General features: G+C 41.4%; 1 protein-coding gene and 1 long non-coding RNA gene across 6 annotated transcripts in view; both read left to right on the top strand.

Annotated features, from left to right (window-relative positions):
• CFDP1 (chromatin remodeling protein CFDP1) overlaps positions 1–18,407 on the top strand; it is a 138,236-nt gene that overhangs the window by 89,071 nt on the left and 30,758 nt on the right. The gene's annotated exons all lie outside the window — the stretch shown is intronic.
• LOC113627064 (uncharacterized) overlaps positions 1–18,407 on the top strand; it is a 30,837-nt gene that overhangs the window by 4,975 nt on the left and 7,455 nt on the right. Inside the window, exon 3 of one of the 2 annotated variants that reach the window (XR_003435417.1) lies at positions 11,006–13,560. The exons of the other annotated variant lie outside the window; for it this stretch is intronic. This is a non-coding gene — a long non-coding RNA (uncharacterized LOC113627064). Of the gene's footprint in view, positions 1–11,005; positions 13,561–18,407 lie in introns of those variants that run through there. 2 annotated transcript variants of the gene reach the window in all.

The raw sequence follows: 18,407 nt of genomic DNA on the forward strand, positions 1-18,407 counted from the left end.
ACCAAGTAGATACATATTAAGTTCATTTGTTTTATTTCATTTTTAGTTTTTAGAGATTGCTTTTGTTTCTACTTAAATTTTATTTTGTACTTAATGCAAAATCTATAAAAGCAAATTTTCAAATAAGTTCAATTTCTGTCTCTATTCCCTCTACTTATTCTCTCTTTATAGTATAAGTAATCTTTTTTTAATGATTTATCCTTCCATTGACAAAAAAAGATACATTTATTTCTCTTTACTTAGATTAACACACACATAGTATCCTATATACAGTTTTCTCTGCCTTGCATTTTTACTTAGTACATTCTGGAGATCACTTGATAGTAGTACTTAGAGAGTTTCCTCTTTCATTTTTTTCAGATGCAAGGTATTTCATTGTATGAATGTACCAGAGTTTATTCAGTTAATTTTGTTCATTAAACATTTGGGTTGTTTCTAGTCTTCTGGGTTTTTTGTTTGTTTGTTTTAATCTTTTTATTTAGCTTCATTGGGTCTCCATTGGGGCACGGAGGCTTCTCTGTAGTTGTGATGAGAAGGTTCTAGAACGTGCAGGCTTAGTTGCCCTGTGGCATGTGGGATCCTAGTTCCCCGACTAGGGATTGAACACACGTCCCCTGCACTGGAAGGCGGACTCTTAACCACTGGGCCACCAGGGAAGTCCCTCTAGTCTTCTGTTATTATAAAAGAGTCCCACAATGAATAGTTTTATGCATATGTGTTTTCGTGGTTTCTGGCCAGGATTTCTACATGATTTAAGGCTATCCTTGCTTAAGTTGCATCCAATTAAATGTCTGCAATAATTTTAAAATAACATTTAGTTAAAAACTTGCAGTGCATAATTATTCATTAGGGACATGGAAATCAAACCACAGTGAGATACCACTTCACACCTATTAGTATGGCTATAATCAAAAAGATGGAAATAAATGTTGGTGAGGGTGTGGAGAAATTGAAACCCTTGTATGTTACTGGTGGGATACAGCATGCTATAATTGCTTTGGAAAAGATTTTGACAGTTCCTCAAAAAGTTAAACATAAACTTACCATTTAAACCTACAGTTCTATTCCAAAATATATACTCAAGAAAGCTGAAAACAATATGTCCACACAAAAACGTACACAAATGTTCATAGCAGCATTATCATGGTACCCAAAAAGTGGAAACAACCCAATGTCCATCAACTGATGAACAGATAAACAAAACGTACATCCATTCTGGGGTGTTTTCCAACACCAACCAATACTGTGATTCTCCAGACACCACCTAAGTGTTCATCAGTTTAATTCAGTTCTGCCACTGCCCGGAGTTAATGTACACCTCACAGCATAAGGGCTCAGTCCCATAAGAATAGCCCCCCCTTGAGATACCAAGTGCAAAACCCGGGCTATCCATGCTTCTGACTAAATAATTATAAATCAGGGACTTCCCTGGTGGCACAGTGGTTAAGAATCCGTCTGCCAGTGCAGGGGACACGAGTTCGAGCCCTGGTCCAGAAAGATCCCACATGCCACAGAGCAACTAAGCCCGTCCGCCACTACTACTGAGCTTGCGCTCTAGAGCCTGCGAGCCACAACTGCTGAAGCCCGAGTGCCTAGAACCCGTGCTCTGCAGCAAGAGAAGCCACCACAGTGAGAAGCCCGCGCACCGCAACAAAGAGTAGCCCTCACTCACCGCAACTAGAGAAAGCCCATGCGCAGCAACGAAGACCCAACTCAGCCAAAAATAAATAAATTTATTTTTTTAAAAAGATTTTTTAAAAAAATTATAAATCAGGGGTTACATGACCCCCTCCTAAAGTTTAGTAATTGGCTAGGATGGCTCACAGAACTCAGGAAAGCATTTTACTTATGTTGACCAGTTTAGTATTAAGAGTACAACTCAGAAACAGCCAAATGGAAGAGATGCATAGGGTAAGGTATTGGGAGCACTCGCCCAACACCTCAGTGTGTTTACTAACCCAGAAGCTCATCACATTTTGCTCTTTAGAGGTTTTTATAGAGCTTCATCTCTGTCCCTTCTCCCCTTCCCAGAGGTCGATGGCCTCTAACCATTTGGTCTTTCTTGTGACCAGCTCAGTCCTGAAGCTATCTGTGGGCACTATCCTAAGTCACCTCGTTTAGCATAAACTCCAGTGTGAACATAAGGAGCTCTTGCTATGAATAACAAAAGATGCTGTTAGCACTCAGGAAATCCCAAGGGGTTTGGGAGCTGTGTTCCAGGAAACTGGGGCCAAATACATTTCTTATTATACTGTATCCAGACAGTGGAATATTAATCACTTGTGAAAAACAATAAAGGAGTGAAGTATACTCAACAAACTAAGAACAGAAGGGAACTTCCTCAACCCAATAAAAGGGCATCTATGAAAAACGAAACCACAGCTAACATCATACTTAATCATGAAAGACTGGCTGTTTTCCCCCTAAGATAGGAAGAAGTCAAGGATGTCCCCTCATGCTATTTCTATTTGGCATTGTGTTGGAGGTTCTAGCCAGGGCACTTAGACAAGAAAATGAAGTAAGAGGCAACCAAATTGGAAAGAAAGAAGTTAAATCTCTATTCACAAATGACATGATCTTTTATATAGAAAATCCTCATTAATCATCTAAAAACTATGAGAAGTAGTAGACAGATTCATCAAGGTTGCAGGATACAAATCAGTATACTACAAAAATCAATTGTATTTCAATAAATTAGCAATGGACAATCCAAAAACAAAATGAAGAAGACAATTCTACTTACAAAAGCATCTAAAAGAGTAAAATACTTAGGAGTAAATTTAACAAAAGATGTTTAAGACTTGTACACTGAAATCTATAAAATATTATTGAAAGAAATTAAAGATCTAAATAAATGGAAAGACATCCGTTTTCATTGATTGGGAGACTTCATATTGTTAAGGTGGCTGTACTCCCAAAATTGATCTACAGATTCAGTGCAACTCCTATCAGAATCCCAGCTGGCTTCTTTATAGAAATTGATAAGCTGATTCTAAAAATCATATGGAAACTTAAGGGACCCACAATAGCCAAAACAGTTTTGAAAAAGAACAGCAAAGTTGAAGGACTCGCATTTCCCAACTTCAAAACTTAGTACGGGGGCTTCCCTGGTGGCGCAGTGGTTGAGAATCTGCCTGCCAATGCAGGGGACACGGGTTCGAGCCCTGGTCTGGGAAGATCCCACATGCCACGGAGCAACTAGGCCCGTGAGCCACAATTACTGAGCCTGCGCGTCTGGAGCCTGTGCTCCGCAACAAGAGAGGCCGCGATAGTGAGTGGCCCCCGCTTGCCACAACTAGAGAAAGCCCTTGCACAGAAACGAAGACCCAACACAGCCATAAATAAATAAATAAAAATTTTTTAAAAAATTTATAAAAAAACCCCACAACTTAGTACAGGGACTTCCCTGGTGGTCCAGTGGTTAAGAATCCTCCTTCCAATGCAGGGTACATGGGTTTGATCCCTGGTCAGGGAACTAGGATCCCGCATGCCACGGGGCAACTAAGCCTGTGTGCCACAGCTACTGAGCCCGCATGCTCTGGGGCCTGTGAGCCGCAGCTACTGAGCCTGTGCACACTGGAGCTCGTGCGCCACAACTACTGAGTCCTGCGCACCCTAGAGCCCGAGTGCCACAACTAGAGAGAAGCCCACATGCTGCAACAAAAGATTCCGCATGCTGCAGTGAACATCCTGTATGCCGCAACTAAGATCCAACACAGCCAAATAAATAAATACATAAATAAATAAATTTTTTTAAAAACTTACTACAAAGCTACAGTAGTCAAGACATTGTGGTACTGGCATAAGGACAGATGTATAGATCAGTGGAATTGAATTGAGAGTTCAGAAATACACCCTCACATTTATAGTCAATTGATTTTTGGCCAGAATGCCAAGACAGCTACATGGGGAAGGTGTAATCACTTTGACAGATGGTACCGGGACAATTGGATATCTCTTGTCCATACAAGTACATATTCATAGCAGCCAAAGGGTGGAAACAATCCAAATGTCTATCAACTGATGAATGGATAAATAAAATGTGTAAAACCCATACAATGGAATATTATTTGGCCTTGAAAATGAGTACAGTACTGATTTGGGCTACAACGTAGATGAACCTTGAAAACTTTGTGGTAAATGAAAGAAGCCAAATACAAAAGACCACATATTGTATGGTTCTACTTATATGAAATGTCCAGAATAAGCAGTTATAGAAACAAAGTAGGTTAAAGGTTGTCTGCGGCTGGACAGGATAAGGAAGGACGGGTGACTGCTAATGGGTACAGGGTTTCGTTTGGGTTTCTTTTTTGGCAGGGGGAGGGTCAATGGAAATGTTGTAGAATTAGATAGTGATGGTTATACAGCTTTGTGTCTTTACTAATAACCACGGAAAGGTACACTTTAAAAGAGTACATCTTTTGACATGCACATTATATCTCAATATCAAAAAAAGAGCTTGCAGTAAATTATTACCTCGGTAAAGGTTTTTTGTTTGTTATTTTTGTTTGTTTGTTTTTGGCTGCGTTGGGTCTTCATTGCTGCGCACAGGCTTTTTCTCTAGTTGCAGTGAGCGGGAGCTACTCTTTGTTGCGGTTTGCGGGCTTCTCACTGCAGTGGCTTCTCTTGTTGCAGAACACGAGCTCTAGGCTCACGGGCTTCAGTAGTTGCAGCACGCGGGCTCAGCAGTTATGGCTTGCGGGCTCTAGAGCACAAGTTCAGTAGTTGTGGCACATCGGCTTAGTTTGCTCCGCGGCACGTGGGATCTTCCCGGACCAGGGCTCAAACCCGTGTCCCCTGCATTGGCAGACAGATTCTTAACTACTGTGCCACCAGGGAAGTCCCCTCAGTAAAGCTTTTTTTAATATATAAATTTATTTATTTTATTTATGGCTGTATTGGGTCCTCATTGCTGCGTGCAGGCTCTCTCTAGTTGCAGCAAGCGGGGGCTATTCTTTGTTGTGGTGTGCAGGCTTCTCATTGTGGTGGCTTCTCTTGCTGCAGAGCATGGGCTTTAGGCATGTGGGCTTCAGTAGTTGCAGCACGTGGGCTCAGTAGCTGTGGCTCGTGGGCTCTAGAGGCTCAGTTGTTGTGCCGCACAGGCTTAGTTGCTCCGCGGCATGTGGGATCTTCCAGGATCAGGGCTCAAACTTGTGTCCTCTGCATTGGCAGGCGGATTCTTAACTGCTGTGCCACCAGGGAAGTCCCACGCTCAGTAAAGTTTTAATGAAGGTAAGCCAAAAAGGAAAAAACAATGTACAGTTTACTCCAGTCTTCCACTTGTTCATGTTAGATGAGCATTTCTTTCCCACTTAAGACAGTGACCACCAAAGCAGAGTTGAAGAAATTTTAGGCTTTGGGCTTAAATTGTTGTTGTTATTTAATTTTTATTTTGAAATAATCTTAGATTTACAGAAGAGTTGTAAAGACAGTACAGAGTTTCCCTGAACCCTTCATCCAGCTTCCTGTAATATTAAAACATCTTACATAACCCTGATTCATTTATCAAAATTAAGAAATTAATCAAAAGTGAATGCTAATGAGTCAAAACATATCTGGAAGGATAAACAATAATAACAGATCATAAACTCAGTGTCATGTGAGTTTAGGGAAGTGGGAGAGTGAAGGAGAAAAGAATCATTTGTGTATGTCCATATGTATCTGTTCAAATATTACTTAGGAAAAAAATAGAAGGGTTTATAATACCAATTGAAAAATTTAGGAAATCACTGGTAGAATTTAAAACATAGGAACTTCTCTGGTGGTGCAGTGTTTAAGACTCCGCACTCCCAATGCAGGGGGCCTGGGTTCAATCCCTGGTTAGGGAGCTAGATATCACATGCGTGCTGCAACTAAGAGTTCGCATGCCACAACTAAGGAGCCCTCAGGCCACAACTGAGGTACCAGTGAGCTGCAACTAAGACCCGGCATAACCAAATAAATAAATAAATAAATTTAAAACACACACACACACACACACACACACACACACACACACACGTTAGAAATTGATGAACAAATACAAATAAGAGAAAGAAATATGAGGATTGCCCATGAATTAAAAAAAAAGAAAGAAAGAAAACTTTAAGAAATTAACATTGGGGGCTTCCCTGGTGTCTCAGTGGTTGAGAATCCGCCTGCTAATGCAGGGGACACGGGTTGGAGCCCTGGTCCGGGAAGATCTCACATGCCATGGAGCAACCAAACCGATGTGCCACAACTACTGAGCCCGCATGCCACAACTACTGAAGCCTGCACTCCTAGAGTCCATGCTCCACAACAAGAGAAACCACCTAAGTGAGAAGACCACACACCGCGACAAAGAGTAGCCCCCGCTCGCTGCAACTAGAGGAAGCCCGCAAACAGCAACAAAGACCCAATGCAGCCAATAAATAAATAAATTTATAGAGGAAAAAGGAAAGACGTTAACATTGGTATACGATTAACTAAGAAACAGACATTATTTGGATTTCACCAGTTTTCCCACTAATGTCCCTTCTTTGTTCCAGAATCCAAACCTTGATTCTACCTTGCATGATGGCAACTAGAGTTGCCATCTCTACACAGTCTCCTCTAATCTGTGACAGCTTCTAAGTCTTTATTTTTCTTGAGCTTGACACTTCTGAAGAGTATTGATCAGGTATTTTGTAGAGTGTCCCTCCATTTGAGTTCTCTTCATGATGAGACTGGGATTATGGATGTTTGGAAAGACTGCCAGAGAGGAAACGTGCCCTTCTTATCACACGTGGTATCAACTTGTTGCTAGTGATGTTAACTTTGATCATTTGGTTAAAGGAGAGTCTGCCAGGTTTCTCTACTGTAAAGTTGCTATTTTTTTCTCTTTCTCTTTTTTTTTTTTTTTGCGGTACACGGGCCTCTCACTGTTGTGGCCTCTCCCGTTGCGGAGCACAGGCTCCAGATGCACAGGCTCAGCGGCCATGGCTCATGGACCCAGCCGCTCCACGGCATGTGGGATCTTCCCGGACTGGGACACGAACCCGTGTCCCCTGCATCGGCAGGCGGACCCTCAACCACTGCGCTACCAGGGAAGCCCTCTTTATCTTTTTTATTTTATTTTATTTTTATTGCTTTGTTCTTTTCAGTTTTTCCAAGTCACTTTGGATTTGTGTTCTATTGATTAACAAAGGAATACTGACACCTGTTACTGAACTTGAGCTCCCAAAATGCATTGTGGCACCAACTACTTGCTGTTTACTCAGGAAGGATAGATGAGACCATCCGCATTTTTCCAAGAAAAGCTCAGTCACTTTTTGGGGGTGGGGTGGGGAAGTCCTGATGACTGACTGGATTTTCAAGTCTTTATTAGGCAGCAAAATACTACCTCAGAAGAGAGGAATGGAGCAGGGTTATTTCCAGAGTTTGGATGGCATACCAATCTCTTTCATAGGGAGTGTTGACTCTTTTTTTTGAGTGGAAGTTTTTAGAGTTATCTTGGAACATCAAAGTATGCACCGTGTAGAATATCTAGAAATCTTGTAGTTTATTCTTACTTCCTTCATCCTATCTGTACATTTGCTACTATGTGCAGTAGGGCATGTACTCCAAGAGAACTTTGGCAAATTAAAATTCCTGGTCCTTGGGCTACTTAATTTACATTTCACCAGGAGCTTTCATGTCAGAATCCAGGGCATAATCTCACTACCATTCTGTTCTTAACACTAGACAGGTACTAGTAAGCACTGTGTACAGCGGAATTTAAGCAAGGCGAGTCCTCATGGGAGATGCATTGTGAACACTGAACCTTTACATTTGAGCTATCATTCAGTGTTGCTCACACTATCATCCATTTCTGTTATTTTTCTCTTAATGAACATTTCCGCTTTCTTCTTGGGTGGAAACCCGGAAGCCTCCAGACCTCATCGCAAGAAGGCCTTGATTATTCCCTGGTGCAGCTTCAGTGCAGTCACTGATTACTTGACCAGGTCTTGTGGCAGCTGGACACCAACTTAGGACCAAATAACGTGTGTCTTAAAGAGATCTAACAGTTCCCAAGATTTTAAAGTTCACTCTGTCACATTCCTTATATTCCTACTTCCACATTAGTCTACCTCAAACCAGTCACAAGAGGGACAAATGATTTTAATCTCCTATTACCAAACTCTCTCACAGCTTTTAGGGATATTCTTTGTAAATTATATTGCTCCTGGGCTCTTCTTAAAGATCATTATTTTCATTCAGAGATTTACTTTGAGTAGTCTTTCATTCAGCTTTCCTTCTTTTTTTGCTATTCTTCTCATCTGAATATATGTCTACTATAAAACATCATCTGTACATGAGCTATAATATGATTGTTTGGTTCTGAATTGTATCATTAATGTTATAGGTATTTTTCTAATAGGCATTCTCTCCATGATTTTGTTTTCTAAAGTAATTAGAGTGGTTTAAGTCCTGATTCCTCTGTTTACTTATTGAGGTGAAATTCATGTAACATAAAATGAGACATCTTAAAGCATACAATTCAGTGGTATTTAGTACATTCTCATTTTTGTGCAGTCATCACCCTGATTCCTTTTTATGTTTGTGTATAGCAATGAAAAACCTTATATAGGCCCCAAAAGCCTTGTATATACTGACAGGGCGAGCTTTTCATTGGCTTCAGAATTTGTGCGCCCCTGCTGGAGGTTAGTTAGTTTCCTCCAACAGCGAAGCAGTGGTCCATTGGGTTTTGTTTGTTTTTTGCGGTACGCAGCCCTCTCACTATTGTGGCCTCTCCCGTTCCGGAGCACAGGCTCCGGACGCGCAGGCTCAGCGGCCATGGCTCACGGAACTAGCCACTCCGCGGCATGTGGGATCTTCCTGGACCGGGGCACAAACCTGTGTCCCCTGCGTTGTCAGGCGGATTCTTAAGCACTGTGCCAGCAGGGAAGCCCCCTTACTGAGATTCTTGAAATGTCCTTATAATTAAACAAATGCTTTTTTAAAATTCTGCAGAAAATGTCGCACACTCATCTGTTGCCCAGTCTACACAAATATCAAATCATCCACCGAATTATTCCCTTTTCTTTGCCTTCTTAGGAAATTAACCTTGCATGAGCTGATCTTTCATTGATTAACGATTTAAAGTGATATAGCAGGAAGTAGTAGGGTTAGTCAATATTAGGATATTGATGATTTTTAGCTCATCAGGCCACCTTTGAGAATTCTACTTAGCGTATGTACTAGCTAAGGCAGTTCCAAAGCTTATTGCTTAGTGTCTATTTGGAAGCTTTTAAAATAATTGAACTAGTGATGAAGTCATGAACTCCCTCCCAGGCTTTCCTCATGTGCTCTGGGGCCTCATTCTTCCTTCAAGACTGTGGGAATTGCCCCAGCTGTTTTGTCATATACATATATTTTCTCTAAAATTCCTTTCCTTCTTGGAACAGTTCCATTAGCATTTGCTTCCCATCTACATGATGCGGATCGGCGCCTTTTTTGCTGGAGAAAAATGGAGTCAACACATTAGTGTGAAGGAATTGTAGCCAGGCTGTACCCAGGCCACTTGAGGACTGCTCAAAGGTAGAATCCTCAACAAAGGAACTGTCATGAAACAAGAGAGAACATGTGCACACAGAGAAAACTGGCTATCTAGTGCCACCCTTGTTTTGTTCTCTAACCAGCTAAAATGTGAAAGGGTTTTGCTGAATGTTATTTAGAAATGTTTAGTATCATGCAGTAGATTCTAAATTCAGTCTAGAGACTTTTTTGTTCTCTCAAGCGAGTCTCCATCTTCCCAAGAACAACCAGAAGTTAGAGCTCATAGGGAATGTTCACTGATGGACCAGATGTTAAATCTTGTATGTTTCCAAGGAGCTCAGTGCGCTGTGTCAGGGAGACTGCTGTCGTCGTTGCAGCAGAGCTGCTTCCTGGGATGGAAGGAGTGCTGTTTCACCTCTGGCAGGGCTTCTCAGCCCCTGCTCCCCTCACACTTGGGCTGGATAGTCCTTTGTTGTGGAGAACTGTCCTGTACATTGCAGGCTGTTAAGCAGCATCCCCAGCCTCTGCCCCCTAGGTGCCAGTCATACCTCTTCCTCTCTCCCCAAGTTATGACTACCCCGATGTCTCCACACATTGCTAAGTGTTCCCTGGGGGCAAAATTGCCCATGATTGAGAGTCACTGATCTTAGGTTTCTTCCAAAGGCAAGATGAGGTTCCTGACTCTTAACCAAACCACCTAACCGCAAAGTGTTTTTTCTTCTTCTCCCAAGTAAGAGCCTAGAGAAAGAATTCTTCTGCTTTCATGTGCAGATAGAGAAACAGGCACTCTGATACCATAGGAATCGGTCAGAACCTGAACTGCATTTGGCGTTGGCAGCCACTCGGGATGGCAACTGATGAGCCAGCAGTGACCTCCTTACTACCTGCCCCTCTTGTTCTAATTAAACAAACTTTTACTGTCTTTCTGTTAATGAGTCAGCTGGTAAAGAAAACACTCTTCTTTTGCCAAAGCTTTTAGGAAGCAGAGACATAGCAGAGTTTTGTACACGTAAGTTCCTGTTGTACTGACTTTTTCCTCCTGGGGAGTGGGGAAGGATATCAGTGAAAATAGAAGTGCCAGCATGGATGTGTAGCTATAGTGAGTAATGTTTTTCCAAAATCCAAGATTTTCTTCCCAAAAATTACAATTAGAAAGCACCACTATTCTCTGCATTTTATAATAAAAAGTAAATTCTGATGTCAATAGAGGATTATAAAACCTCTAGTGCAGCAAACTCCACAAATTGGTCCTGGCAGTGGATTTTGTGGCAGCGTGCTAGCAACTGGGAACATCCTTGGCATGGCCTGTGATATTCAGGCACCTGAAGTGCGTATTTGAAGTGTTTAGCGTGGAATTTGTGTGCTGTACAAGTATTAGCAATTAAGAAAACGCCAGTAGAGTTTTAGAAATTAAAAAGACCGTGGGATAGGGAGTTCAGAGAGGCTAAGGACCAGAGCAAAGTCCGAAGATCTAGAGCTTTTGATGCCTCCAGCCCGGTCTTTTCAGTTGTACCATACTGCCTTCCAGACTAGCTGCTGGAGAAGAGCAGTAGAACGAACACAGACGGGGAGCCTTAGAAATGGTGGCAGATGCAAAACGCTAGAGGTGGAGAGAAAGCACAACAGCTTTAACTCCTCCAGAAATGCTGTGGCTGCCTTTTCTTGGAGCTGTGGAAGGTATGTCAGCATTGCTGGTTCAGGGCTATGAGGGGAGGGTGAGAAATCAGGTCTTTTTTTCTTCCCCCTCTTTCCTGCTGCAACCTGCAGTTTGCAGCAAGCCTTCCCAAAGCTTAATTGCCAGAGCAGTGCCAAGTGCACAGAAGCTCTACTTACAGTTCCCCCACTGAGAGATTTTAGTTTGGAGTTTTGCTTTAAGCTCTCTGCTAATCCAACCAGTCACGTATTTTGGAGAGAAACTACCAGTCTTCTTTTGAGAGCACAATGATTGCTCAGTTTTTCATGGTTTTCTTCCTCAAAGTAGATGCCAACCTCAACGTTACAGAAGAAAGCCTTTCTGAACATTATAGCAAAACTAGTTGGGTTTCCATAGGGTTATTAATAGCTTTGAATCTATTGTGGGCTATGAACAGTAGTTCACAGTCAAGAACAGTAGCCACCGAAGAGAACTGTAGCTGATGGTATATGTGGTTCAGGTGGATGGGCAGGCAGTTACTGCTACAGCTTGCCTAATTTACAGATATTAACACTTACATAAAAATTCATTTAAAAACTAGTGCCTCGTTGGTGAAACCCAGTGAGGTTATACATAGTATCATTACAACGTAATTAACTGGGAACAAAAAAGCATTAGAAAGTGCTGTGGGAGTAGAAGCCCCACGCTTGCCCATTGTGCCTTTGAGCCAAATGTAACACCAGCCTGAGAAAAGAATAGTCATCATGAAAATATTTTCTTTCCTTCCAAGTCAGGAAACAGACTCACAATGGAGTCTACTTCTCCATTCTGAATTTTGAGATGTGCAGGAAACAACCAGCCATTACCAGCTGAGGTTTTCCTGCTGATAAATGAACCCTGAGGCCACAGTGACCTGTCTTGTTAATGAGTTAATGAAGAATCTGGTCCTTGCATTGACCCTCTCCTTAAAAGCTTTCTTTGGAGCTGAAATAACATTCCTCTAATTTATGAGTTAACTCTTTCTTACTTAGCAAATGAGAAAGAGAAGGGGAGGAAAGAACCACGTGGCAGAGAAGTGGAGAATCCACCAGGGGGCTTTGATTTCTGAAATTTTAAAATTTGAACATTAACTTCACTTGCAGATAGAAATATCATTTAAAGAAATATTTTCCTCTTATTGAAGAACCTTAATAGAAGTGGTCTTGTATTTTTTATGTTGCATTTTACCCCAAGGCAATGACATTTTATTGAATGATTTCCCACCCATTACTCTGACAAGAAACTGCTTTGAATTGAGCAATGGAAGTATTTGATTTTTGTGTAAACATTTCAGTATAGGGAAAAGCAAAGGAATGTTTACTTCTGTAAGTAAATGTTATGAACCCAGCATTTATTAACGGAGGCAGATCCTGTCTTCAACTTATTGGAGAAAGAATAGTCTCCTTTAAATTAGGTTATCTTTAAGAGCCAGACATTATTTCTTCCTCCAAATTATTTTTTCTTTTAGTGATTGATTGTGATGTTCTATGATTTGAAGGTTGTTGTAGATACCTCTGTTACAGGGTCATTTCTCAGCTTTGCAATTCTAGAAATGTGATTTTACTAGTTGATTAGATTCTGATGAACTGATTCATGACTCATTAGGCTAGTGTTACATTTGGTTTAGAAAACCAAAGTGCTTGTTGATTAACTTACAGTTATTATTTCATTAACCAGAAGAGTTTGTCCTATTGAGGCATCCCCAAACCAGTACCTGGAAAATCATAGAAAGTGATAGGAGGCTTTGTAAGGAGGTAAGCAAAGAAAAGAAATCAATCGTCTTCTCCGTATGCCACTTAGAGACTTCTAAGGAATCTCTCTTCTACTGTAAGGCATTTATCTGTCAGGTACTTGGTATTGGTGGTTCGTATTTAAACACTCTCTACCTGGTCAGTGCTAAATGGCCACTGCTAAGACGGCTCAGGATGGTAAATTGAACACATGCTGCCACACATTTGCCCCAAATTCCTAAATATATCAGAAAGATACATGTTTTTAACAATGTTGGAAAAAAAGAATGTTCTGGATAATCTGGAAGTTTGAGGAATTCCTGAAGGACAGAAGGCAGATGGAATCATATTAAAGGTAGAAACCGGAATCCAGAAGTCCTGAATGTCCCACCCCTCCCATGTAATTACTGGACACGGCTGTGGTGAATGGTTGCAGCATTTACACACTGGGGAGCTAGAACATCACTTGAACTAGCACAAATCAAGCCACAAAAAAACCAGAGTCATGAGAGAAGCTCCAGACTCAAGAAATTGAAAAGCTAACATTGGAGGCTCCAAATACTGTAAATAGAATGTAAAGGAGACTTAAAGGGAAGTATGTTTATACCCTGAAAGGAATAAAAAGAAAATATTTCGGGCTTCCCTGGTGGCTCAGTGGTTGAGAGTCCGCCTGCCGATGCAGGGGACGCGGGTTCGTGCCCCGGTCCGGGAGGATCCCACATGCTGCGGAGCGGCTGGGCCCGTGAGCCATGGCCGCTGAGCCTGCGCGTCCGGAGCCTGTGCTCCGTGATGGGAGAGGCCACATCAGTGAGAGGCCCGCGTACCGCAAAAAAAAAAAAAAAATTCATTCATGAAACGAGAACAGACTCTTATAGGAAAGAATGAATTTTATCTCCTAGATCTTGGAAATAAAACATGATTGTTTAGCTAGAACCTCATTAAAGGGACTCCATAGTCTAATAGATACAGCTAAAGAGAATTAGTAGTGAGCAGAGGAAAGAGCCAAAGAATTTTCCTAGGTTATAAAATCATAAAGAGATAGGCTGACAGAAAAGTAACCATAACAAAGGGAGTCATTTCAGAAGTTTTGGGGTTCATAGAATATGAGTTCTGGGGGTAAGAGAGAAGAAATGGAGGGGGGAACAAATACCCAAAGAAATAACAGAAGAAAATTTCCCAAACAGAAGAAAATAAGACCCTTAGAATGAAAGGGCCCACTGTGAATATATCAAGTTAAGAGGGCTTACTTATATGTTTTACACATATAATTGAAGTCTCAGAAGACTAGGATAAGGAAAAATCCTAAAAGCTTCCAGATAGAGAAAACAGTCCAGCCTATAAAGAAGCAAGAATCGTGTTGGTATCAGAGTCTTATTGGCAACTCTGGATGCAAGAGGATGATGAAACAACATATTCATAGTTCTGAGAGAAAATACTGTAGAACCTAAGAGCCCATACCCAGGGAAGCTATCCCTCAGGTATTAAGGGCCAGTGAAGGCATTTTTCACGTGTGCAAGAACTCAGTTTCCTGCTCATGATTCCTATTTTATAGAATTACCAGAGGGATGTTGTCCAGAAAAATTAAAGGGGGAAACAAAAGAAGCATTGATAAAGGGGGAGAAAACTCAGCAGAAAATGCCTTAGGTCAGTAATCCGGAACTTGAGCAGCTGTATGCTCCTGACAGCAGTGACATCTGTAGACACAGGCGAAAGCAGCCGCCCAGAGCCCTCGGTCACGGTCTACTCTGACATCCACTGTGGATGCCACCACAAGTCCAGGCCTCCAGATTGCGCTCATCTTTAAGATTCTTATCCCCACCACGTCCCTCCCTATCCTTTCATACCTGCATGTAGTTTGAGCTCAGTGACCTCCCTTCAGTTTTGTAGGAGTGGAAAAACTCTCCCTTCTTCCCTCCTAGATCCTTTGGCTAGTCTAATAATTAAATTGACATAAGACTGATTAACAGGAGAAAAACAAATCTAATTTTGTACGTACCAGTGCCCCACAAAAATATGAGACTCAAAGAAGTGACCAAAACAGGAAGCTTTTATACCTTTTAGATAAAGAAACAATAAATTTGTGAAGAACTGACAAGACAAAGGGGTTTGGGCTTGGGGTAGTAAATTGGTGAAGAAGTAACAAGGTTGGTTTATTCAGCATTCTTGGCCCTGGATTCCCTATATCTGGTGAGAAGGATGCCCTCTACCCTTCTGGTACCTTTCCCGTGGGAGGTTATCTCCTGCTGATTACCGGGACAAAGGAGGATCAGTGTCCTTCTTTTACTGGCTATTTCTCAAGTACCTTTAATTCAAAATATCAATAGGCCAAAGTGGCATATTTTGGGATGATACATTCCGAGCCCCTGCTGATTCAACTTCCTTGATGAATAATCCCTTTACCTTATGCCTTCACTGAAACTGGGCCAAGTGGTCCCCTGGAAACACTGCTTCCCCTACAGCAACCTCAGGGGGCTGCTGTTTTTTCTCCTACACTTTTCATTTCCCAAAACCTGGAGTTGAAATAAATATCTTCCTTGTACCCCATCACTGCTTCCAAATTCTCTTTCCTCCTCCTTCCTGGATTTGCCATTGAAGTTAGTGGAAGTACTAAAGCATTTGAGCCAAGAACGGTAAGAGGAAATGATCAGAGAGTAGAACCTTTGAAGTAAAGGTTGTGGAGGTTTGTTGGATTGTCAGAGAAAGCCTATGCAAATAGGTGGCTGAGTTGGACTAAAGAGAAAGTTACCTGACTCTGAGAAATTTGAAAAATTGAGAGAACAAGTTTGGATCATCTGTGGATATTGAAATCATCTGATAGAGGCTAAGAACAAACAAGCTGTCAGTGACAAGGGAGTGACTGGAGAAGGCCGTAGCTGGTGACAATAAGGAGGGACAAGGGGCAGTAAAGCCTCAGGACCTGTGCTTCAAAGTAGGACAGTTTGCCCCCCCCACCCAAAAAAAAAAAGGAGAAAGTTTAGAAGCAGCAGCTCCGCCATCTGTCCAGCGCCTGTACCTGTGGATCCTGCCCTTCCTAGTACCGTATTCGTCCCCCATCCACTGCGTGCCCTGCTCCTCTCAGTGACCTTGCCTGTTCCTGTGTTTATCCCCTTAATCCCGCACCGTCATCTTCTCACTTCAGCTGGATCATTCCCCTCTGCAAACAGACCATTCTGATGTCACCTGCCTTAGTAGGGAAGTCCATTTTAACTAAGACACAGCACAGTTGAAGTCTTTTTATTTTATTTTATTTTTATTGAGGTATAGTTGATTTATAATGTTGTGTTAGTTTCATGTGTAGAGCAAAGTGATTCAGTTATACATATATATGTATTCTTTTTCAGATTCTTTTCCCTTATAGGTTATTACAAAATATTGAGTATAGTTCCCTGTGCTTGTTGCTTATCTGTCTTATATATAGTAGTGTGTATCTACTGATCCCAAACTCCTTATTTATCCCTCCCTCCCTTTCCCCTTTGGTAGCTGTAAGTTTGTTTTCTATGTTTGTGGGTCTGTTTCTGTTTTGTATATAAGTTCATTTGTGTCATATTTTAGATTCTACATATAAGCCATACCATATGATAGTTGTCTTTCTCTGTCTGTCTTACTCCACTTAGTATGATAATCTCTAGGTCCATCCATGTTGCTGCAAATAGCAGTATTTCATTCTTTTTTATGGCTGAGTAATATTCTACTATACACATATACACACACACCATATCTTTATCCATTCATCTGTCGATGGACATTTAGTTTGATTGAAGCCTTTTTAAAAGAATGCTGATACATTCCTAAAAAAAAAAAAGCCAAGAAAAACCCATGGCAAAGACCACCATAAACAAGGACAAAGAACAAACTAGGAGAAAGCCATTTGCAACTAAATCCAAACAAGGTACAAATTTCCCTAGTAAGAGCCTCTACAAATCAATAAGAAACATATCAACCACCCAGTTTTTAAAAGGGCAAAGAAAACTCACCAGAACGGAAATATAAGTGGCTCTTACACATTAGAAAAGACGCTGAGTTTCCCTAATAAAAAGAGAAACAAATTTAAATGACAAGGAGGTGCTATTTTTCACAAGATTGGCAGAGATCCCAAAGTTAGATAATAGTGCTTTGACAAGGATGTGGCTCTCCGTGTTTGTAATGGTAAAAGATTGTCATTGAAGTCCATAGTAGTGACTGCCTGATAAATTATGGTTCTTCCATACAATAGAACAACACGCAGCTTGGAAAAGAGAAAGTGCTCTATGTACTGATACACAGTGATCCCTGGAATACATAAATAAGTTAAAAAAGCCAGGAGCAGGATAGTGTAGAGGTATACAATCATTTATGTGCAGGATGGGGAGAGAATATATACAAATGTACACTGCTTGGATATGCATGAAATAGCTCTGGCAGGAAGAAGCAGATTTTAAAACTCTGACTTGCAGAGCTTTATTTCCAGACCCCAATAAAAACTAAATATATGGAGATTTAAGTGTTCAGATAGGAAATTAGGTCCTACCTACAGCTCTAGGAAATCAGCTTCTGGAGGAGATAGCCTGTGGACTGTCAGTGATTGCATATGCAGAGAACACTGCACAAGGACACCAGGAACTGGTAAACAGTTGTTGCTTCAGAGAAAAAGAATCGGTGGCTAGGGGATTATTTTGGTCATTTTGTATTTTGACCATATGCATAAACTAAATTAAGGTTTTTTCCCCCCAAACGGCAAAGAGTCACTGACAAGACTTATGGCAAATACATACTTCATGTTCTGATAGTCAACGTTTCATTGTAAATCAAGAGAGCTAGGAGTATTTGAAACCTGACTGGGGGTAGGTTACAGCATTTATAAGATGGGAGGCCAACATGAAATAGATGGCTGGCTCCAGAAGGATCACTGAATTAGTTGAGTCCATGGAATGTATTCACAGGGAGACTGATTTTAGGGGCAGCTGAGCCATTTCTCATCCTTCATACGCATTCCCTTAGCCCATCAACTGACCTGCTGAATAGGAGGTCTTCTTTTCTCCAGACTTTTTTCAGTTTGGTGGGGTTTAGATTGTGCTGGGAGTGTTCCACCTTTTGTTTTTGTTTTTTAGCCTTATTTTTAACAGTTTAGTGAGAGTAATTAAAAAGTGGGTCAAGAAGCTTCTTACTGTGCTTTACCTGGCCTTTTCTCCCTCTCTCTCCTTCGTTCTGGTGGAAACCTCCTCCACCCACTGCACCACTTCCAGCCAATGGTTTCTCCTATACAACACCAGGCTAGGTCTGCTGGCCAGCAAGCAGCCTTTTCCTGGTATCTACATCCCAGGGAAATACAGATAGATGTTTTTCAGAGCATTTCAGGCTTGGCAAGGTTGGCTGGACGGGTGGGATTGTTGCAACAGTTTGTCCTTATTATTACCCTCTTTCCTGTTTCTTTTCACATGTTTCTGTTGTTTTAAAGGGTTTTGTTTGGATTAATTAATTACAGGAGGAGAAAAAGCAAACCTTTCCACAGCTATGGTGGGCCAGGTGCTTTAAGAGGAGGCAAGTCATGG

The sequence above is a fragment of the Aethalodelphis obliquidens genome, unplaced genomic scaffold (assembly GCF_003676395.1).
Source record: "Aethalodelphis obliquidens isolate GAN/ISIS:26980383/991018 unplaced genomic scaffold, ASM367639v1 scaffold20, whole genome shotgun sequence".
Taxonomy (NCBI): Eukaryota; Metazoa; Chordata; class Mammalia; order Artiodactyla; family Delphinidae; genus Aethalodelphis; species Aethalodelphis obliquidens.